This window comes from Podarcis pityusensis (genome assembly GCF_964106645.2).
Source record: "Podarcis pityusensis genome assembly, chromosome: W".
Taxonomy (NCBI): domain Eukaryota; kingdom Metazoa; phylum Chordata; class Lepidosauria; order Squamata; family Lacertidae; genus Podarcis; species Podarcis pityusensis.
Window position 1 is genome coordinate 7783387 of NC_138045.1, and position 24025 is coordinate 7807411.

Below are 24025 nucleotides of genomic sequence, written 5' to 3' on the forward strand. Positions count from 1 at the left end.
ATGGGTTTACAAGAGACCTGGTGCTTAGAATCGTCACCCCCCCTTCCCTACTGGGCTATGACGCCTTTGTGATTCCTGCGACCAAAACACATTTGTTTGGGCGCCCTAGTGGAGGCCTGGTAACATTTGTTTCGCAGGAGCTTCAACTTAATATCTCTCCTCTCTTTTGGTTAGAGAGTAATTGCATTCAAACTTTGCACATCACTAACAGCCCGGTTGGGGACTTCATATGTGTAAACTTGTACAATCCATCTACCTACTCCTCTTCTCATTCAAATCAGCTTTGGGAGGATTTAAGATTTATCCTCGATAAATCTGTGGCTGAATATCCAAAGTCAGAGATCCTTATAATGGGGGACTTTAATGCCAGAATCGGAGCAGATATAAGCTCATTCACCGATAAGTCGCAATTATTCATAGAAGAGGAGTGGTTTCCTACGTGGAATTCACATGATAAGACCATTAATAGGGCTGGCATCATACTGCTGGAGTTTACCATAAACTGCGGGCTGCACAGCTTGCATGGCACACCCAAAGACTGGTCCGGGGGATTCTATACTTTTCTAGGATCTAGAGGGGCAAGCGTTATAGACTACATCTGGTCCTCCTCGGCATTTAATGATAAGGCATATTGTTTCAATGTGTTCAACAGAACCGAAAGTGACCACCTTCCAATCGCCATCTCCTTCCTCCACACACAGCTGGGGCTTCCCAGCTCACTCCACCCCCAGGATCCTCTGATCTTAGCTCCCGGACGTAAGAAGTGGGATTTCTATCTGGAGCAAGACATAAAAGTCCTCCTAAATTCCCCTGAGATCCTAGCCCTGAAAGCTCAGCTGTTAACAATGAATGTGAATCATTTCTCAACTTTCCAGCAAATTCTAGCCTTCTTGCTTCCTTCACTTACGAAACCTTCCCGTGCGATTCTAACCTGGAAGAATCAAACTTGGTTCGACCAAGAATGCAAACAGTGCAGAAGTAGGCTTAGATTTCTTCAGTCTGATATGAAATCAGACAGCACCCAGAGCAAAATCAGGGAGTTAGCCCAATTCCGTTCATACTACAAGAAGCTGCTCCATCATAAGAAATTGTTCTTTGCGAAAGAACGCTGGACGGCACTGTCAGTGGCCATTAAAACCCGTGACGACAAGAAATTCTGGAATTTAATTAATGCAGGTTTAAGACCCCCCTCATTCATCGCTAATAACATCACAGCAGCCAGTTGGCACTCTCACTTTGCTCAGCTGTATTCCGCCCCAGATCCCGAAGTAAATGTTGTCTCCACTCTTCCAGCATCTGCCTTGCCCACCTGGGAGCCAGTCTCCCCAGAGAGATGTATACAACTAATCAGCACGCTTTCAGGGGATAAATCCCCGGGGGAGGATATGATACCACCTGAGGTATTCTTATCGAACCAGACGTGGTGGGCCCCTATTTTAGCATCTCTCTTCACCACTATTAATGCTACTCTTAAGATTCCACCTAATTGGAAACAGAGCATAGTCATCCCAATACATAAAAAGGGGGACCCACAAGATCCGCGTAACTATCAACCTATCAGCCTGCTGGACATATCATACAAGGTCTACTCTAGATTCTTGCTAGAGAAATTAATCGAGTGGGCAGAAGAAACAAAGCTATTCCACCCGGAACAGGCTGGCTTCCGTAAAGGTCACAGCACATCTGGCCAATGTCTCGTTCTATTTACCCTGATTGATAAATACCTAAACAGGTTCAACTGCAAACTACACGCGGCTTTTGTGGACCTGACTCCATCCCCAGAGATAGGCTATGGCAGAAGCTTAGTTACACTAACATAGATAAGAGACTCCTCCACCTTCTTATGGAAATTCATAATGACATATCGGCCAGAGTAAAATTCGGCCCTCTGGGAGCTCTATCTGATCCTTTCCCTCTGAATAAAGGGGTCAAACAGGGCTGCCTCTTGGCCCCTTTTCTATTCAATTTCTACATCAATGACATCGTTACAACCATGAAGGCCCTAAATCAATCTGCCCCCTCTTTACAACAGCTCAAGATCCCCATATTACTCTATGCGGACGACATGGTGATACTGTCTTTAACCAAGCAGGGCTTAAACAACATGCTCAGAGGGCTCATGACATATTGTGACACCAACTCCCTCAAAATCAATTTCGCCAAAACCAAAATTCTTACTTTTGGCATGAAAACTCGGAAGCCTTTCTGGAATTTTGAGGGCCACTCTATTGAATATTGTTCAGCATTCAAGTATTTGGGTATCACTTTTCAGCATGGGCTTAGCTGGTCAGCTCACCTAAATATGACCATCCTGGCTGCCCGTAGAACCATCAAAGCTTTGGAGAAATTCTTCTATGCAAAAGGCGGCCAGTTGGTTCCACCAATCAGAAAAGCATTTATCAGCAAAGTCCTCCCGATGTTACTGTATGGGGTTGAAATCTGGGGGTGGAATTTAAAAACACTACAACGGCTGGAGATTCTGCAAAACTCTTTTGCACGAAAGATACTGGGCCTCCCCAAGGGCTCAGTTGCTGCACAGTTAAGAACAGAACTGGGCCTCCCCTCCATTGTTGCGAGAGCCCACATTAGAATCATTAGTTTTTATTGTAAATTAATCAATGCCCCAGGTTCCCTACTAGCTAGGCAAGCCTTTTTAACTTGTTCTCATACCAACAAATGGTCCAAGGCCATGGAGACTATTACTGCACGCTACTCCCTCCCAGATCTCGACACGCTGTCATCTTGGGACCAACATAAAATCCGGGCCTGGATTCTTACAAGAGACGAGGCCATGGACCGGGCACAGTCCACTACAGCTCGCCTCTCCATGTGGCTCCCTAAAGTGAAAGTGGTAAGATCACTTGCCAACTACTTGATAGACCTGACGGAGCCCAATTTGAGAAGAGCGTTTACTATGGCCGGTTTCCATTCTATACCCACGGCCTTCCTGCAGGGGATTTACTCTAAGACCCCTATTACTCAGCGTTTATGTCCATGCACAATGAATGAAGTAGAGGACTTCATACATTTCTTTTTCTACTGCCCTATTTATGAGCCAATAAGACCTAAGCTCCTCCTCTTGATCCCGTCCACCATTACATCTAAGGAAGACTGTTTGAAATCGCTTCTTGTGGACGCAAATCCCCAAATTTCACGTGGGGTGGCAATCTTTATAGTGCAGGCTCTGAAACTCAGGGCTACTCTGACTGGGTAGTGAGTCCTAGACCTGGACCTGTTTTAATTCTTTTTATTACTTTTTCAACCCAATGTGCCGAGCCTATTTTGGGGCCATTTTATGTTTTATATACATCCGCACTTTAGATTCTTGGCGCTGGCAACTAAATCTTTACATTATTGTCTTAGGGTAATTTAAATGTCATTACGCCAGTAATATCGCTTTGAATTTTGTTTGGTTGCTTGTCTCTAGTATTTTTGTCTTATTTTGCTATGGCTGTATGCTAATGCAATAAAGGTTTTATTATTATATTATTATTATTAAAAGAGAAACCCCTTGTTTAAATTTTACAATCTCCCCGTTTCCACTTTAAGAACTCTCAGTAGAGTAACCATTTCTCTTTATCCGTCCCCCTTTTGTCTATAAAAAGTGTCTTCTGGTGAAACCCAAAATAGAGTCTTTGTGTATAAACTAACTTTATATCTATTTTCAGAGTCTTAATACGCCACACACATCTAATACAGTGGTTCTCAAGGTGCGCATTTACTCTGACTTGATCTACCACAAATATCCAAGCCATCTAACCCTGAAATCCTAACTTTCTAAATCCAAGTCTCTTCTTTCTCAATATCCCCATTCCGTTAACCGCACCAAGCAATAAGTTGTAAAATGCAAGTTTAAAACGCAAGCTTTCCTTTGCATCTCGCAGAATCTGAATTCAATCTGAATCAGCCAGTTAGTGAACTTGGTGCTCCTGTGCAACAAACCCACTACAAAATTGCTCTTCTCCGCACACTTCCAGGTCCCCCCAGCTGGGCTTTTTGCAAGAAGAAAAGTGATAGGTAAATGCCCTGGAAAGCTTGACTGCATGTAGTATCACCACCCCACAAACAAATCAGGATGAATGCTCAAGAAACAGGTCGCCTGGAATGATCTTTCTGCATATGCTTCCTTCTGAGCACCTCACAAGTAGCATACTGCACACACTTTGTCCCCCAAACTTCTATGTTACACACACACGTGTGAGTCTAGGCAACCCTAGTCATTGCTGGAATGGGGTCATCCAGAGTTTTGGAGTACATTGTCAGCAATATGTTGCTGATACACAGCTCTGCTTCATCTTGACACCTGTGGCTGTGGCAGAGGGTGCAATGTTTTCATCTAATGGTCAGCTCTACTTGGAGAGACCGTGGGAAATGAGCTCTCTGCATTTTCTTCCTCCTGAACACCCAGAAGTAGACCCAAATTTCTATTTCCTACGCGCAAGCACATATGCACACGCACGAGGTTCCAGGGCTTCCAGGCACTTTCCCAGGATTCCCATTTCCTTCAGAATGAGACACAGCAGAGACGTGTATTGTATATTACGTTGAAATCTTTTAATAAAAATTGATTTTTAAAAAAGAACTTGGAGAAGGGGTTAGCGTCCTTGAGGTCCTGAACATCTGCAGGTGGGCGGGTGCTGTAGCATGAGAAGTTTTTATCTCACTCAGTTTCCAGACAAAACAAAATCAGGCAGAAGCACAAGAAAGATGTTGTACAGGAATAGCAAGCAGAGAGTTAGACCTTCACCACTTTAGATTCAATTTCAAGAGAGTTCATTTTAATTTAATGTAACTTAATTCATCCTAGAACATTTCTACCCCACTTGATTGTCAACAAACCTTAAAGCAAGTTTACAAAAACTCCTCATGGAAATGTTTAATGATCCAGTGAAATCCAGGCACACATTTCAAAATATTGCCATGACAATTAAACTCAGCAGTAAGCAAAAGGCTTTCCACACCCTGCAGCCTTCCACATGTCTTCCAAAGGCCCCTAAACCTGAAGGCTTTTCGGAGGTGTGGGGAAGAGTACAGTGAAGGCAGCTGCCTGGGGTCCCTAGGCAGGGAGTTCCAAAGTGTTAGCGCTGTTGCACTAAAATAGAGATTTCTTGTGGAAATGCATTGCCACCCATTGGGACTTTTTTTCTGCTTCAGCAAGACGGTCTCCTAGGTTCTCCTTGAGGGCTTTTAGGCCAGAATAAAGGAAAGCCCAGTGGACAAATAACAGCAGGAACCTAGGCGAATGGCTAGAGGAGAGGATTGCTGATGGCTCTAGATATAATGACTAGGCTCTGCCTCCATTGCTGGAGGCAGTGGTGCCTCTGCATCCCAGTTGCTAGAAACCACAGGAGGAGAGAGCGGTCTTGTGTGTGAATCCTCCTTGTGGGTTGGCCTCTGGGTGAACAGGATGCTGGACTGAATGCTGGACTGAACGGGCCACTGGCCTGATCCAGAAGACTCTTTGGATGTTCACTGCTGAGGATCTCATGGGAGATCTTCCACGGTGCAGCAGGAAGGGTTCTGGAACTGGGATGAAGGACATTGCAAGATGTTGGCCAGTACAAATGTTTAGATCATTTGCATTCTCCCACAAATGAGAAAGAGGAAGGATAATGGCAAAATAAAGTATCTTCTCCTAGTTCTCTAAATCCGTCCAAAAGATTATTGGTATAGGAGCTCCAGAGTGGCTGGTGAGAGCCATGTGGTTGAGCTGGAGCAACTAGCTCAACTCTCTCTGCAAGCTGAGTTTCTCAGGTACACCAGAGGTGAGGGGACAATAGCCTTGACTACCTATTTCCTCCCAAGGTAAGGGGAAGAGGCATGGCTAAGATGGCAGGACAGCTTACTCTATGATGTTAACCCCTTCATGCACTAATTAGACTGAAGCATGTTGGTTATATGAGACTGGTTATCCCACACAACATGCTCTCAAGCAACCCATGCCCTCCAACTGAAAACCCATTTCCTGGACAATACCAACATTGTGTTTTGTGCCTGTGAACTGCACAGTGAATATTTTTATTAGAAAAGAAAACAGCCCGGTGTTTCAGCTTCTCAGAGTTGTTTTATTCAGTGCGCTGCTACAGCTTGTCACACCCAAATCCTCCAAAGGAATCTGCCAAAGTGCTTTTCCAGTCAAAAGGGGGCAGAGGGAGAGAAACCAAGAACCTCAAATTCACTAGACCAGGGATGGGGATTTCGGTGGCCCTCTAGATGTTGTTGGATTCCATCACCCCTGACCGTCGGCCATGCTGGCTGAGGCAGAAGGCCATTGGACCTGGCAATATCTGGGAGCCCACAAGATTCCCAGCCTCCGCCCTACACAAACAACCAGGCACTCAGCTGTGAGGCATGTCTCTTACCGTAGGGAGGGTCACTCCAGAGGCAGCTGTGGCATGAGGGTGCTGGATCATGCCTTTGTGGGCACATCTGAGGATTAAAGAGGACCCCCTAGGAAGCATGCTTGGAGATCTTCCTTACCACGTGGCTCTCTGGCAAAAACACAACAGTAGTAATGGCCATATGGAACCACACCTCAAAGCTGGATCAGACTTCCCAGATCCTGTAGCCTACAGATCCCAGATCCTGTGAAATGGCGTGTGTTCCTCAACCCAGAGAACCTCTCGTTCAACGTCAAGCTGGTCTAAGGAAGAAAAGCATAAGAGTTAGTCTTGAATCCCCCCACACATGTGCTGGGAGATGCCTGTACACTGCGCATGTAAAGCACCTCTCCTCCCACCCACACCCAAAAAGTCCTGGGAACAATGGTTTGTTCAGGGTGCTGGGAATCGTAGCACTCTGAAAGGAAAACTAAGGTTCTTAGGATTCTTTGGAGGGGGTGGAATGTTGAATACACAGCGGCCACATGGACGGACAGACACACCCACACCCACACATACCCCAGCATAGCTTCAACTTTTAGCACAAAAAGTCTTCAGCCAGATGTCATGCAACCCTTTGGCAGGGGCAACTTATCATTTTATTGATTTTCCATAACAATTAAAAAGGCAGACAATCTTGCAAAGGAGTGTTGCCATTTAAACTGCTGGTGTGACGTAGGAACCCGAACAAAGAAAAGGAACAAACTACCCAGAGTCTGCTTCCGATTGCCCTTGTTCTCCACCTCCCTCTATCCTAATCAGCCGCAAACAAGAGTTCAGATTTGAAAGCCTTGTTATCACCTCATTCCCTTCAATTAGCCAGCTGCTCTGGCAGATGACATCAGTTCCTTCCCGCTCCCAATATTCCTGCTCCTAACCTGGTTAGCCATAGCCCGGAAGCTGAATCTCAGGAGAACGCCTTTGGGCTGGGAAGGGCTCATCTTTTCTGGGCCTCTTCTCCCCCTCATGAAGGGGTGCTTGTCTCCTGGCCTGTGAAATGCGCTCAAAATGTCAAGATGCCTTCTTTCCAGGGAGCCAAGGAAGAAGGGTGGAATTTGTTATACCCCCAAACCTTCCCAGGTCAGAGATGCAGGAGTTGCATCACCTCCAACTTCCTCAGGGATGAAGCAGCTGCGAAAAACGAAACATCTCACCTGGGCACGGTTTCTGAGAGAGCAACAGCAGAAGACCCAGACTCTGGCAAGATGAGCATTTGCCCAGTGGATTCTGGCCGCTCCATGAGGGCAGACAGGGGATGGCTGCGGTGGCCGCCAGCCCCTTCCCACTCCATCTCAGATACAGAACGCATTGGCTCTGCCACTCCTTGGCTCTGGCGCCACCTACTGTTGGCCTCCTTGCCTTCCACCCTCCCAGTCCCAATGAGCACCATCCACCCCTGGTCCAGAAGCACAGAGCAGTAGTTAGGTGATCTTGCGCCCCGGCAGAACCGTCCAGATTGCCCCCCCCCCCAGCCACGGACAAGTTAGCTCTTCTTTCTGCCTCTCCTCCCCCATTCAATTCACCCTGGAAGTACAAGTATCGAAAAGTAAAATGTTAGAGGTCCCCCCCCCCCCCATAGCAATATAATTTGATTCAGCTAGCTGGTCAGTCTACTTTCGGTTTCACTCCTGGCTCCTTGTTAAATTAATACTGCATCAGAAACCTCCCAAGCAGATATCCAAAGTTCTTTGGCATTAATGAGATGTCTCTTCTAGTCCAGGGAAGTCTTTTGATCTTCTTCCAGGAAACCAAGAGTGCAATTTTTTTTAGTCTCCCCTGCTTTCCTTCGCACCTTCAGCTTAAAGACAAACTGCTCTGGAGTGAGAAAAACCCATCATACTCAAAAAGCCCAGCTGGAGGGACCTGGAAGTGTGAGGGGAAGAGCAATTTTGTAGTGGGTTTGTTGCACAGGAGCACCAAGTTCACTAACTGGCTGATTGAATCCCATTCAAAAAGAGTGCAATGGTGTGTGTTTCAGCCAGCCATCCGGCTGCTGCAACTATTCCCTGGGTGCCACCACACTGTCCTGTCTGTGTGTTTGGAAGGGAATGGGAGCTATGCTCCCCCCAGAGACACTCCACTCCTTCTTCCTTAGCTGTGCTGCTCAACAGTTGAGGCAACCTTCACAGTTCTGGGATGCCGATGCCAAAGACCTGGAAGTGTGCTGTCAATATATTTACAGTGCAGGGGTTCACCCAGAGGAGACGACCACTTGTTTGTTTTGCGTTCATGTCTTGCTTACCCAAAATTTACAACAGTGGTTAGACTCTACTAAGGGAATGGTCAGAGTGCTTTAATCCATTCTCATTGGAAAAGCTGAAGTTCTGGGCTGGACCTGAATCAATCCCACAAAATACTGACAGTCTGGAAACACCCTGGGTGCAAACATGTTTTAGTGGGGAAAGGATCTTTGCCTCTTCCTCCTTCCTAACCTGCAAATCACAAAGTGCAGGCTCCCTTCATGGTACTCACAGCCACACCGCTTCTAAGATTATACAAATTTAATATCTCAACAACAAATAAACACAATAAGGCTATAATGATACAATCTGAATCATTAGGGGTGCATTGCAACAGTCACTGCAAATCTCCATGAGTTGCCTTTCAGCCAGAAGCTCTGCAGCACAGGTGGTTCTGATGATTCCCTTGTAAGGAAGGCTTACAATGTAGGAGGCTTTGGGCTTTGCAAGAGGGGGGAAAGTGGGGACATCATAGAAGTATGCATGATGTGGGAAAGGTGCAGAGCGATGTTTCCTCCTCATAATATCAGAACCTGGATCTCTTTAAGAAAGCGGAATGATGGCAGATTCAGGCCAGACACAGAGTGCCTAGTGACACTGAAATTTCCTCCTTCCAGAGGCACTGAGGGGGGTGGCTTTAAGAGAGGATTCGTCAAATTCATGGAGGGTTAGACCATGTTGCACCTCCAGCCGCAGAGGCAGTCTACCTCTGCATACCCATTGCGGGCATCCCCAGTGGGGAGAGTGGGGCTGCATTTGGAGTCTGCTTGGGGCTTCCCTTGGACATCTACTGGGCTGCTGAGAGCTGGACTAGATGGGCCTTGGTCTGATCCTGCAGGGCTGTGACAATAAGAGCCTGGAGTATGGCTGCTTCGCGAGCAATTCAGGGAACAGTAGTGCAGAGTTGCATCTCCCTGGGAAGGGGCACGTGCTCAGCAAAGCTGTCTTTTGCTTCTGGTCCTAAGAGTTTGGGGTGGGGACATGGAGGAAAGGGGTGCAGCCTTCTGTAGAGGCCGGAGTCTCTCCCCTACCTCTCTCTGCCACCTCTGAGGTGCCCGAAAAGGCAGATAGCAGAGGAAGCAAACCAATAGTCACGTTCATCTGTACTGGCTCAGTATGCCCTATTCTGACAGATGCTGCCTTTCATAGTCACGCCCAAGAGCCTTTCCGCTCCAGAGATCTGGGGCTGAACCCGGGATCTGTTAGGATATTTCTGTTCCACCTTAAAAGGGAGCAGGCTTTGTGAGTCACAGAGTCTGCGTATTTCCTGTTTCACAGGATGTTTCTGTTGTGTCTTTGTTTTTCACTGAGACACTAAAGCAGGCAGTCATGTTTTTCTTTGTTCTGATCAACGCTGATTAAAACTTGTAAATAATGCTCTCCTGCGTGCAACTTTTGCTGTGCATTATCTGCTGATAGAGCGTGCATGAGCTTGAGAATGTGGCAGGCTAGGGACTTCCGGTCAGCGCCATTAGCCAACGGAGGAATTCCCTTCAGTCGGAGGGGATCGGCTCCGCGAAAATCGGGTCCTGTGCGCTGCGGCGAAGCGGGGACCCCTAGAAATCGCAGGCGCTGAAGCCTGCGAATGTGGAGACTCGGCGGGCACCATTGAGCGCCCCCCCAACTCGCGAGGAAGCCTTTTTTTTGAGGCTTCGGAACGGAGCGGGGGAGAAGCGCGGTGCTGTGAGTGGATCGCTGCTTTCACGGAGCGAAGCCGTGTTGCCGTTGCTGGAGAGAGCTGACTTATTCCTGGAACATTCGGACTAAAAATTGATCATGAGTAGGAGAAATTGGATTTAAAGTTTTTGGAATTGGACTAAAATTTGAAAGGCTTTATTTGGAACAAAACAACGACTAAAATTGGCTACCGCGGTGGGAAGTGTAAACAGGAAGTCCGCTTCCCTGCCTTGTAAATAGTGTAAAGCATAGAGACTTTGAGCTAAACGTGGGAAATTGACTTGAAAAGAGTTGTTTCCTGACCTGAGAACTTTTGGTGAATCTACCCTTCTGGGGAAAAAAAGAAAAGGAAAAGGGTTTGTTTCTTCCGGACTGTATAAAGGCTTAAAAAGCGATTTGCCAGTGAGACGCCTCAGCTGTCAAAATCTGTTAAAGCCAACTGCTGACAGTAAGGTGGATACACTGTGGCCAGCCTCGCCGGAAAAATAACTGGAAAGTTACATTTTGGAACTGTATCCTGGTTTTTTTTGCTTATACTTAGTTTCTCTTTCCTTTCCTGTTATTCAATAAGGAAAGTGACTAGTTTGGATGGTGGTAACAGTGTCCACCTAGTGGGACTCCCTGAAATTACAGCAAAGGAATTTTCCACTGGTAAACAGGAACAGCATATTTGGAAAAGGCTTTGACCTTCACATTGTTATGGCAGATGGCTGAGAGAAATTAGACCCGTCAGTTTTGAGATCTGGAAAACCTTGGGGGCATCGAAGGCAATCATCTGCCGGCTTGCCCACGACAGTAACACCAGTTAAGTCTAGTGGAATGTCTGAGGAAATTCTAGCCAGTGCCCTGGCCAAGATTAATGAAACTTTACAGCAACTCAGCACAAAGGTTGAGGAGATGAATAAAAAGGTTGAAGAAACGAACCAGAAAGTGGACATTGCAAATAAAAAAATTGACTTAAATACAGAAACATTAGACAATTTGGGGGAAAAGGTAAACAGTAATACAGAATCTATTCAGAGACTATTGCAAGACTCAAAGTCTATACAGGAAAAAACTGCTGCTGTGGAATTTAAATTGGGGCAACTGGAAACTGAGAAGGTACCAGACCTACAGAAAGAGATTGCAGAACACAAGCTGACGCTGTCTATGATTGACCTTAGAGACAAACAATCCAATCTAAGAAATAGAGCTGTTCCTGAGCTGGAGAAGGGCACCTTGATAGATTTTCTGACACAAGAATTTGCGGAATTTTGGAAATCGGATTTGAAACAAGAGGATTTCAAGATTGTGAGGGCCTTCAGATTGGGGAAAGGAGGAAAAAAGATTAAAATAAGGAACTGTTTGATTACCCTCCGATCCAAAGAAGAGAGGGACAAAATTTTGGGCCTGCATTATGAGAAACCTTTGACAATTCTGCAATCAAAAGTGGAAATTTTTAAAGATATACCGAAACACCTTTTGGATTTAAGACAAGACTTTGGAGATTTGGTGGCCCTGCTGAGAAAAAACAAAATCCTTTTCAGGTGGGAATTTCCTCAAGGCCTATCCTTTAGTTTTAAAGGAAGAAAGACTAAGATAAGATCAGTGGAGGAAAAGAACAAGTTCTTGAGCGCATACGAAGAAGATCTACAGAAAGGACTGGGAAAAGACCCTGTTGTACCGGATAAGAGTTTGCAAAAAAAAGTGAAACCAACGCCACCGACAGATATAGACAAACTTCTGGGGGCTGTTGGGGGAGAAGGAGAGTAAGTACAAAATGACACTGCAAGTACTAAGTTGGAACATTAATGGCTTAAATTCTTCGGGAAAAAGGGGGAGAGTATTTCATACATTAAAAAAAGAACATTTGGACTTGATTTGCTTACAAGAGACGCATGTGACAAGGCTACACCGGAAAATTTTGATTAATAAAAGATTGGGAGAAGAATTTATTTCATCGGACAATGTGAAAAAAAGAGGAGTAGTACTCTACGCAAAGGAAAGCCTGTCACCAAAATTTTTATTCAAAGATGATCAAGGAAGATATATAGCAATTGAAATTCAGCTTCACGGTCAGAAGTTTTTGATATTAGGTGTTTACGCGCCAAATGAGGGAAAATCAGAATTCTTTAAAAAACTGCATGAAATCCTATTGGACTATTTGGATTACAACATAATTTTGATGGGAGACATGAATGGAGTAGTGTCTACAAATATGGATAAAGCCCAAAGACAAACGGTGACGAAAGATGGTAGACTACCAAAGACATTTTTTGAAATGACTGACAATATGGACCTTGTGGACATTTGGAGAATAAAGAACCCCTTGGAAAGAGAAGGAACCTTCTTCTCTGAAGCAAAAATGACATGGACAAGAATAGACCAAATTTGGATAACCAGGGGACTGGCCCCTAAGATAAAAAAAGCGGTAATTTGTCCGAAAATTTGCTCTGATCATAATCCAGTAAAGATGGAAATGATACTAACGCCAATTGGAGCTTTCAGATGGAGGATGAATGACTCCTTGCTTAGGAATGAGGAAATTATTAAAAAGGCCCAGAAAAATCTGAGAGACTACTTTGAGATAAATATGAACACTATGACTGAGAAAAGAGTGATTTGGGATGCTAGCAAAGCGGTGATGAGAGGATTTTTGATACAACAAAATGCAATTAGGAAAAGACACCAAAATGAGAAGAGAGAAAAATTTTTGGAGAAAATTAAAGATGGAGAAAAAAGACTGAGGGCGAAACCGAACTCACAGGAGATTTTAAAAGAGATAAAGTTATACCAAGTACAATATATGAAACTGATGAATCAGGAAATAGAATGGAAGATCAAACTGATGAAACACAAGACATTTGAATCGGCAAATAAGTGTGGGAAATTATTGGCTTGACAAATGAAAAAAAGACAAAAGCTTAATACTACAGTGGTACCCCGCAAGACGAACGCCTCGCAAGACGGAAAACCCGCTAGACGAAAGGGTTTTCCGTTTTGGAGGCGCTTCGCAAAACGAATTTCCCTATGGGCTTGCTTCGCAAGACGACAGCCCATAGGGAAATCTCCGGGACAGCGGGGAAGCGCAGCGCGTCTTCCCCACTGTCCTCGGACCTCCTCCCGCCGCCCGGCTTCGGAACGAATCTCCGATGCCGGGCGGGGGGGGAACGCCTCCTCCCGCCGCCCGGCATCGGAACGAATCTCCGATGCCGGGCGGGGGGGACACGCCTCCTCCCGCCGCCCGGCATCGGAACGAATCTCCGATGCCGGGCGGGGGGGACACGCCTCCTCCCGCCGCCCGGCATCGGAACGAATCTCCGATGCCGGGCGGGGGGGACACGCCTCCTCCCGCCGCCCGGCATCGGAACGAAGCTCCGATGCCGGGCGGGGGGGGGACGCCTCCTCCCGCCGCCCGGCATCGGAACGAAGCTCCGATGCCGGGCGGGGGGGGACGCCTCCTCCCGCCGCCCGGCATCGGAACGAAGCTCCGATGCCGGGCGGGGGGGGGACGCCTCCTCCCGCCGCCCGGCATCGGAACGAAGCTCCGATGCCGGGCGGGGGGGGGGGACGCCTCCTCCCGCCGCCCGGCATCGGAACGAAGCTCCGATGCCGGGCGGGGGGGGACGCCTCCTCCCGCCGCCCGGCATCGGAACGAAGCTCCGATGCCGGGCGGGGGGGGACGCCTCCTCCCGCCGCCCGGCATCGGAACGAAGCTCCGATGCCGGGCAGGGGGGCGGGGACACCTTCTCCCACCGCCCAGCTTTGGATGGCTTTCCTGAAGACTTGGGGTGGGAGGAGGGTTTTCCTTCCCACCACCAACATTCAGAATGCTGTTCTGAATGTTGGCGGTGGGGAGGAAAAACCCTCCTCCCACGCAAGCCCCGGGAACAGAGGGAAAGCGCTGCGCGCCTTCCCCTCTGTTCCCGTACCTGTCCTGAAGGCTTGCGGTGGGGAGAAAAGCCCTTCTTCGCACCGCCAGCCTGGCAAGCGGTTTCTTCAAAGACACAGTTGAAGAACTACCGTCCCATATCCCTACTTAATGTGGATTACAAAATTTTTGCGGAAATTATGGCTAAAAGATTAAAAAATGTATTGGTGAAAGAAATTCATAAAGACCAAGCGGGCTTTCTCCCGGGGAGACATCTGTCAGATAATACGAGGAATATTATTAATATTTTAGAAAAATTACAAGTTAATATTAATACCAAAGCGGTTTTAATATTTGTGGATGCGGAGAAAGCCTTTGACAATATTTCTTGGAATTTTATGAAGAAAAATCTGCAGGGGATGGGGGTAGGTCAAAGTTTTGAAAACGGTATAGGTGCAATTTATTCAGAACAAAAAGCTAAGCTGATTGTAAATAACGTAGTTACAGAAGAATTTAAGATAGAGAAAGGAACAAGACAGGGTTGCCCAGTCTCCCCACTGCTTTTTATATCGGTCCTGGAGGTTTTGCTCAACATGATTAGGAAAGACCAATTGGTTAAAGGTATACAACTCGGAGCTAAACAGTACAAATTGAAAGCTTTTGCTGATGATTTAGTTTTGACACTACAGGAGCCAGAATCCAGTACAAAAAGAGTATTGCAATTAATTCAAGGATTTGGTCAAGTAGCAGGTTTTAAATTGAACAAGATGAAAACTAAGGTATTAGAGAAAAATCTTACAGAGATTGAGAAAGAGAGGTTTCAGAAGGAGACAGGATTAACATTAGTTAATAAAGTGAAATATTTAGGGGTTCATATGACTGCTAAAAATGTGAATTTGTTTAAAGATAACTATGAAAAATGTTGGTTAGAAGTAAAGAAAGATTTGGAAATATGGTCAAAATTGAAGCTATCATTGTTGGGCCGAATTGCTGCGATAAAGATGAATGTATTGCCTAGAATGTTGTTTTTGTTTCAAACATTGCAAATTGTGGACAAAATGGACTGTTTCAAGAGGTGGCAAAGAGATATTTCTAAATTTGTCTGGCAGGGCAAGAAGCCTAGAATAAAATTTAAAATATTAACAGATGCAAAGGAAAGAGGTGGATTTGCCCTGCCAGACCTTAAACTTTATCATGAATCAGCCGCATTTTGCTGGCTGAAAGATTGGCTACTTCTTGAAAACACAGACATTTTGGACTTAGAAGGTTTTGATAATGTGTTTGGATGGCATGCATATTTATGGTATGACAAGGTTAAAGCGCATAAGGCCTTCAAGAACCATATTGTCAGGAAAGCACTGTTTAATGTTTGGGTGAGATATAAGGATTTGTTGGAAAGTAAAACACCAAGGTGGCTGTCACCAATGGAGGCTAAGGCTTTGAAAAAAACTAATATGGAGACAAACTGGCCAAAATACTGTGAAATTTTAGAACAGGTTGGAGATAAACTAAAGTTGCAGAGTTTCGACAAACTAAAAACTAAAGTTCGAGACTGGCTTCATTATTATCAAATAAGGGAGGCTTTTAACTTAGATAAAAAGATTGGTTTCCAGGAGGAAAAATCTAAATTGGAAACTGAATTGTTAGAGTCTAAAACTAAGAATCTGTCAAGAATGTATAATTTGTTGCTGAAATGGAATACACAGGATGAAACGGTTAAATCTGTTATGATTAAATGGGCACAAGATTTTGGACATAATATTATGTTTGCTGACTGGGAACGGTTATGGACTACAGGTATGAAATTTACGGCTTGTAATGCCTTAAGAGAAAATATCATGAAAATGATTTATAGGTGGTACTTAACCCCAGTCAAGCTAGCAAAAATCTATCATTTGCCCGATAATAAATGTTGGAAATGTAAAGAAAATGAAGGTACTTTCTTTCACCTTTGGTGGACGTGCCCAAAGATCAAGGCCTTCTGGGAAATGATATATAATGAATTAAAAAAGGTATTGAAATATACTTTTCTAAAGAAACCAGAGGCCTTCCTCTTGGGCATGGTCGGCCAACTGGTGCGAAGGGAAGATAGAACTTTTTTCATGTATGCGACAGCAGCAGCAAGAATACTCATTGGGAAATACTGGAAGACACAAGAATTGCCTACCCGAGAAGAATGGCAGATGAAAGTGATGGACTATATGGAATTGGCTGAGATGACCGGCAGAATTCGAGACCAGGGAGAAGGGTCGATGGAAGAAGATTGGAAAAAATTTAAAATATATCTTCAAAAATATTGCAACATAAAAGAATGTTAGAAAGAGGTTGGAAAAAGAATATTAGGTCGTTTTGGCAGATATGATATAATGGATTAAGTAAAAATGAAGTATAGAAATTGATGGGATAGAGGAGGATTAATTATATTATTGAATGTTAAAATTGTCAGCATCGCCCTAGAGCCAGTGCACCAACTGGACTCATGCACCTCAACCCCGACTGGGCTAGGCGAGCTGGGTAGCACCGCCAGAGACCTCCTTTCTCACAGGAACAGGTCACAGTGCTGTGGACTCACAGCTTAGAGCTGAGAGCACCGGATTCACTGTCTCAATAATACAGTCGTTGCGCAGCAGAGTTTTGCAGAGTCTTGCAGAGTATAAACCACTCGGAGAGCAGCTCTGTAGAATATCTTCCTTTTATTCTGTAACTACAACTATGATACAAAACTATATACAGAGCTGAATATTCTAAGCATAAATCAATGCTACACTGAGAGTCTGCAGCTGCACTTAGCAGCAATCTTATCTCTAAGATCTCTAACACTCTCACTTTCTCCGATACACTGACTGACTGACTCTCTCTCTCACACACAGAGATATGTTGCTGGGCAGAATAAGTAGATAGGCAGGACACGCCTCCTCTTCTCTGGAGAGTCAGCAGAGACCATCAGGAGATGATCAGGAGATTCTTGGGTATGGGAGGGGTGAAATCTCCTCATCCTCCCCCATTTCATCCGACCATTTCAAGAATCTTTAACATAACTGCAATTTGCACATACACTCCAAAAGTTGTTCTTTGCTTACAACCTTGGTTAACATATCTGCAGGTATCTCTTTTCCCGGCATATAACACACTTTTACAATACCATTTTGAATAAGCAGCTTCTGGAAAAATCTTCACACACATTTCTCTTTCTCACATGCAAATTAACATCTCTAATTAGGCAGATTTGAACAAACCATTTTCAGAACTCAAATACACGCTTTCCTTCAAATATCAGGTAAGGAAATAAATAAAGCGTTTTGTGCTATTACTCTCAGCACACTTCATGCTAGGTTTAAAAACTCCACAAGAGTTGCTCGTGACCGCAGTCTTTGCAAACTCTTCAGAAAACCTTTTCGGTGGTACACCCTTGGTTGTTCTCTCGGATCTGCGCAAAACTCTCTGATCCTCTTGTTCTGGTGCTTCCTCCTCTTTGGGAGAATGGGGAGCTAAAGTATATGAAGCTGCTAAGTCTGAGTCAGCGTCAGACTCACCTGAGGCTTTTGGGGTCTGATAATCTGTGCCATCATCTGGAACTACATTGGCATCAGGATTATCACCACCAATAACACTTGCCTCCCTCTTAACTTTCTTTGCCCCTTTTGCACCATCATCACAAATGGGATGGCACTGAAAAACGCCAACTCTGTCCCATTGTGGATTGTCATCAATACTCCTGGTCAGCCTTATGGTTTTCGTGTCTGTGATCAGAACACGATAAGACCCTTTCTCATATCCTAGGAAAATACCATGTTCTCCACGCTTGCTCAGTTTGTCACCCTGTGAGGTGTGCACCCAAACCTCTGAACCAAAAATTTTAAAATGCTTTACACATGGCTTTCTTCCGTGAAGCATCTCATATGGGGTGCAATTTACACTAGACTGGTACCTCCTGTTATACACATGACAGAAAAACGAAAGCGCTTCAGCCCAAAAAGGATTGGGTAGCCCCGAATCATGCAACAGCGTTCTGATTCCTTGCTGCAGGGTCTGGTTCACTCTCTCACATAAACCATTCTGCCAGGGTGATCTGGGCGTGGCCGTCCTATGCTCAATGCCCTGTTCAGAAAGAAAACTCTCAAACTCTTCTGAACAAAACTCTCCACCCCTGTCTGTGAAAAGACAACGTACATTCTCATTATGTACATTTCTGAGCCATTTACAAAACTGGCGAAACTTGGTAAAGGCTTCAGACTTTTTCTGCAGCATATAGATCCAAACATATTTTGAATAGGAGTCTATCAAAACCATGAAAAACCTTGAATTGCCTCTAGAGAGCGCTAGAGGCCCTACTAAGTCTGCATGAATGACTTCATATGGTTTCTTGGCCTCTCTCCCAGACTCTGTACCTTTGGGAGCTTGCCTTGCCTTACTCTCAGCACAAGAAACACATTTCATGTGGTAGGGACATTCTTTCAACTTCATACCCTGAACCATATCAGGCATTTTTGCCACAGCCTGGAAATTCATATGACCATAAACGCGATGGTAATAATGAATACATTGGTCATGCAACTTCTCATTCTTATCCACAGATAAATTGCAACACTCTTTCTCAGTTGCTTCTGCAGTGCCTGTACCTGAAACAAAAGGCAATTGGTACAATCCATTTACACATTTTGCATACAAAATGAGCTTGCCATCTCTAAGAATTTCACAGCGAGATTTAGCAAACACCACCTTAAACCCTTGACGATCAAGCTGGGAAACACTCAACAAATTGTCCTGAATACCAGGCGCATACAGGACATTCTTAATAGTTGCATTCAGGCTCTTTAAGAACACAGTTCCCTGAGCCACACTCGTGAGAACTGTCCCATCTGCTTGATGAATTTCTTTCTCTTGCTTCTCAAGCTGAACAAAGAGATTCTTATCTTTGGCCATGTGGTTTGAACAGCCAGAGTCGACCACGAAGAAACTCCGCCCATGTTGACTGGAACAGCGAGAGATCAAGGCCTTTGAAGTAGCAGGTGCATGGGGATTTCTTCCTCCTCCCCCTCTGCCTCTGAAGTTTCCCTTCTTCTTTGAAGACTTCTTGCACTGGAAACTCAAATGGCCTTGTGCTCCACACGAAAAGCACCGCTTCAATTTCAAAGCTTTAACAGCAGCAGTTTCACTTTCATTTTCCCCTGCTGAAGACTCAGGCACATTTTCAAGCACATTTTTAACAGCACAGTCCCGGCTTTCTCTAACAGCCTGTCTGCGATCCCACTCATTCAAGAGCACGCTAGACACAATCTTCTGTTAGCCGGTCAGAAGGCATTGTGGAAATCTGGGCAGCTACTCCATCATAAGACTCATCTAGGCTATTGATCATCAGCATTGCAAACACAGCCTCTGAAATAGCCAGGTCTCGCTGAACAAGGTCCTGTCTGAGACGCTTTAATTGAGACAGATGGCTAGGCAAATCACCACCTTTCTCCAACTGCAGCCTGCACAGCTTCTTAAAGAAAATCACACTGGAACCAGCATTCTGCCTCAGATGCATATCTCTCAACTTATGCCAAACAGCTTGTGCAGTCTCTTGACCCTCTAAGTTCACCAGCAAGTGGTCTGAAACACTCAAAACAATTGTCCCTCGGGCTTTCATATCTGCAGCATGCCACTCAGCCCAATCATCATCATCCTTATCTGGAGGGTCATCTTCTATCGTGTGAAATAGCTTCTCCCTCTGTAAAAGCGCTTTCATCTTTACTTGCCAAACTCCATAGGTTTCAGGCGTGAGGAGAGGAAAGGACAGAGCCATCTGGCCAGAATGTGCACAGGCCATGTCTGCTATTACTTAGAGCAAGACACTTCCCTCGTGCAACACAGATAAAGCCTTGACTCCTTCAGCCACTCTCTCTCCCACTCAGAGCGCAATTAACAGGCAAACAGGGATGCTATCTTCTTTCTTTGGCAGTCAGCAACATACCTCCATAAATCAAGCAGCAGCAACAGCAAAGCAGCAGCTTGAACACTCTGCTCCAAAACAGCTCTGCTTCTGGGCACCGCAAATCAGTCCAGCATGCAGCGTCCGTTCCACCGTCCGGCAATCAGCAACAGAAACCTCTGGCGACTGGGACGCCTGGGACGCCTGGGATGACTGGAACAACGCCAGGTCAGACGACTGGAACAACGACTGGAACAACGACTGGGCCCATAACCGATGTCAGCATCGCCCTAGAGCCAGTGCACCAACTGGACTCATGCACCTCAACCCCGACTGGGCTAGGCGAGCTGGGTAGCACCGCCAGAGACCTCCTTTCTCACAGGAACAGGTCACAGTGCTGTGGACTCACAGCTTAGAGCTGAGAGCACCGGATTCACTGTCTCAATAATACAGTCGTTGCGCAGCAGAGTTTTGCAGAGTCTTGCAGAGTATAAACCACTCGGAGAGCAGCTCTGTAGAATATCTTCCTTTTATTCTGTAACTACAACTATGATACAAAGCTATATACAGAGCTGAATATTCTAAGCATAAATCAATGCTACACTGAGAGTCTGCAGCTGCACTTAGCAGCAATCTTATCTCTAAGATCTCTAACACTCTCACTTTCTCCGATACACTGACTGACTGATGCTCTCTCTCACACACACACAGATATGTTGCTGGGCAGAATAAGTAGATAGGCAGGACACGCCTCCTCTTCTCTGGAGAGTCAGCAGAGACCATCAGGAGATGATCAGGAGATTCTTGGGTATGGGAGGGGTGAAATCTCCTCACTTATACCGTTTTCAAAGCCTTGGCCTACCCCCATCCCCTGTAGGTTCTTCTTCATAAAACTCCAAGAGATATTATCAAAAGCTTTCTCCGTGTCCACAAATATCAAAACTGCTTTAGTATTTATGTTCACTTCTAGTTTTTCCAAAATATCAATTGTATTCCTCAAATTGTCAGACAAGTGTCTTCCCGGGAGAAAGCCCGCTTGGTCTTTATGAATCTCTTCCATCAACACTTTTTTCAATCTCTTGGCCAAAATGTCTGCAAAAATTTTGTAATCCACATTAAGTAATGATATGGGGCGGTAGTTCTTAAGCTGAGTCTTTTCAGTCTCTGTTTTCGGTATAAGTGTAATATACGCTTCTTTCCACGACTCTGGTGCCCTTTTCCCTTTCAATATTTCATTGCAGACTTCCTTTAAAGGTTGTACTAACCACTCTTTCAAGGATCTATAGTATCTAGAAGTCAGCCCATCCGGTCCTGGAGATTTGCCCAATTGCATATTTTGAATGGCACCTTCTACTTCCTGTTCAGATATTTTATAATTCAACATTAATTTACATTCTTGAGAGATTTTTTGTAATCCATTTATCTTCAGAAATTGATCTATGTCCATTTCTTTCTGTGGCCCTTGTGTGTATAATTGTTTAAAGTACCTCTGGAAACAGTTTCTAATCTCATTTGGGTTGTGTATGTTCTTTCCTTCCACTTCTAAATTTGTAATAATATTTATTTTTTTGTCTTTTTTTCATTTGGCAAGCCAGCAATTTCCCACATTTATTAGCTGATTCAAATGTTTTTTGTCTCATTTGTTTAATTTTCCATTCTATTTCCTGATTCATCATTTCCATATATTGTACTTGATATAACTTTATTTCTCTCAAAATCTCCTGCGACTTTGGTTTTGCTCTCAATTTCTTCTCACTTTCTTTTATTTTCTCCAAAATTTTATCTTTCTTCTCATTTTGGCTTCTCTTCTTTATTGCATTCTGTTGTATCAGGAACCCTCTCATGACCGCTTTGCTTGCATCCCAGATTACTCTTTTTTCAACATTAGTGTTCATATTTATTTCAAAATAGTCTCTCAAGGTTTTTTGGGCCTTTTTATACACTTCTTCATCTCTGAATAAGGTGTCATTCATCCTCCATCTGAAGGAGCCAGTTGATATTAGTTTCATCTCCATCCTTACAGCATTGTGGTCGGAGCAGGTTTTTGGACAAATTTCCACTTTCTTTATCTTTGGTGCCATTCCTCTAGTTACCCATATTTGGTCAATTCTAGTCCATGTCATCTTGGCTTCAGAAAAGAAGGTTCCCTCTCTTCCCAACGGATTCTTTGTTCCCCAAGTATCGACTAAGTCCAAGTTGTCTGTCATCTCGAAAAATGTTTTCGGTAGTCTACCATCCTTGGTGACTACCTGTCTTTGTGCCTTATCCATATTTGTAGATACTACTCCATTCATATCCCCCATCAAGATCAGATTGTAATCCAAATAGTCCATTAAGGTCTCATGCAACTTTTGAAAGAATTCAGATTTCCCCTCATTCGGTGCATAAATTCCTACTATCAAAAATTTCTCTCCTTGAATTTGAATTTCAATTGCCACAAATCTTCCTTGATCGTCTTTAAAAATGAATTTCGGTGATAGTCTCTCCTTTGCATAAATCACTACTCCTCTTTTTTTAACTTTGTCAGATGAAATAAACTCCTGTCCCAATCTCTTGTTGATCAATACTTTCCTATGTAGCCTTATCACGTGTGTTTCCTGTAGGCAAATCAAGTCCAATTGTTCCTTTTTTAGTAAATGAAAAACACTTTTCCTTTTCCGAGGAGAGTTGAGGCCATTACAATTCCAACTTAATAGTTGCAGAGCCATGATGGGGTTACTTCTCTTTACCTCCAACTGCGCCAAGTGTTTGTTCTTGTTCTGTCGGTGGTGTCACTTTCTCTGAACCATGCAATCCAAAAGATAAGTTTGCTATATCTAGTATTCCTCTTTCCAGTGCTTTTGGCTCTTCTCCAGATTCCACTTCTTTCTGTAGGTCTTCTCCGTGGTCTTTCAAGAATCTATCTTTGTCATTGACTGATCTTATTTTTATCTTTCTTCCTTTATATTTAAAGGACAGGCCTTGAGGGAATTCCCACCTAAAGATGATTCTCTTACTTCTCAGCAGGGCAACCAGATCTCCGTAATTAAGCCTTAAGTCCAAAAGATGTTTTGGAATGTCCTTAAATATCTCCACACTTGACTCATATATTTCCAGAGTCTTTTGGTAATGCAGATTCAAGATTTTGTCTCTCTCCTCTTTTGTTCGAAGGGTAATCAAACAGTCTCTCACCTTGTTCTTCCTTCCTCCTCTTCCAAGTCTAAATGCGCTCACTATCTTAAATTCTTCCTTCCCCAAATCCTGTTGCCAGAAGTCTGCAAATTCCTGCGTAAGAAAGTCAGTCAAGTTATCTTTCTCAAGTTCTGGTACAGCCCTGATTCTCAAATTTCTTTGTTTCGCCTTCAATTCAATCATAGACAACGTCAAACCGTGGTCCTCGAGTTGCCTATATATCGGTGGTATCTTCTCTTGAGTAGCAGTTGCTATGTCTTTTGCTTCTTCGGCTGTCTTTCGGGTCAAAGCAGATTCCTGTAACAATTTCTCAATAGTCTCTGTATTGGTATTCACCTTCTGTCCCAAATTATTAATACTTGTAGTATTTTGGTCAATTTTAACTGATGCTTCGGCTACTTGTTTATTTGTTTCAGCTACTTGTTTAGTTAAATTTTCCAAAGATTCATTAATTTTTCCTAGTGCCAGGGCCAAAATGTCTTCAGACAACATTACTTTTGGTTTAACTTCTGGGGGTGCAGCCCCTGATAATCCAGATGGTCCAGAAGGACCAGATGTTGAAGCTCTTCGCTGCGACGCAGTATCTGTCCGATAGGGTCTGCCAGACCTAGTAGTTTCTTCCTGAATCAACTCTAACTTTCCTCTTCCATCTGCCATAACACTCTCATAGAAGTCCAAGGTCAATCCCACGGCTAGAATTTGTTTTGAAATGGAAAATTCCCCTAGCCCAGTTGTTATTGTAGCAATGTCAAACCTCCTCTAGGGGGACACAGTAACAGTCAAAGCTTGCAACTTT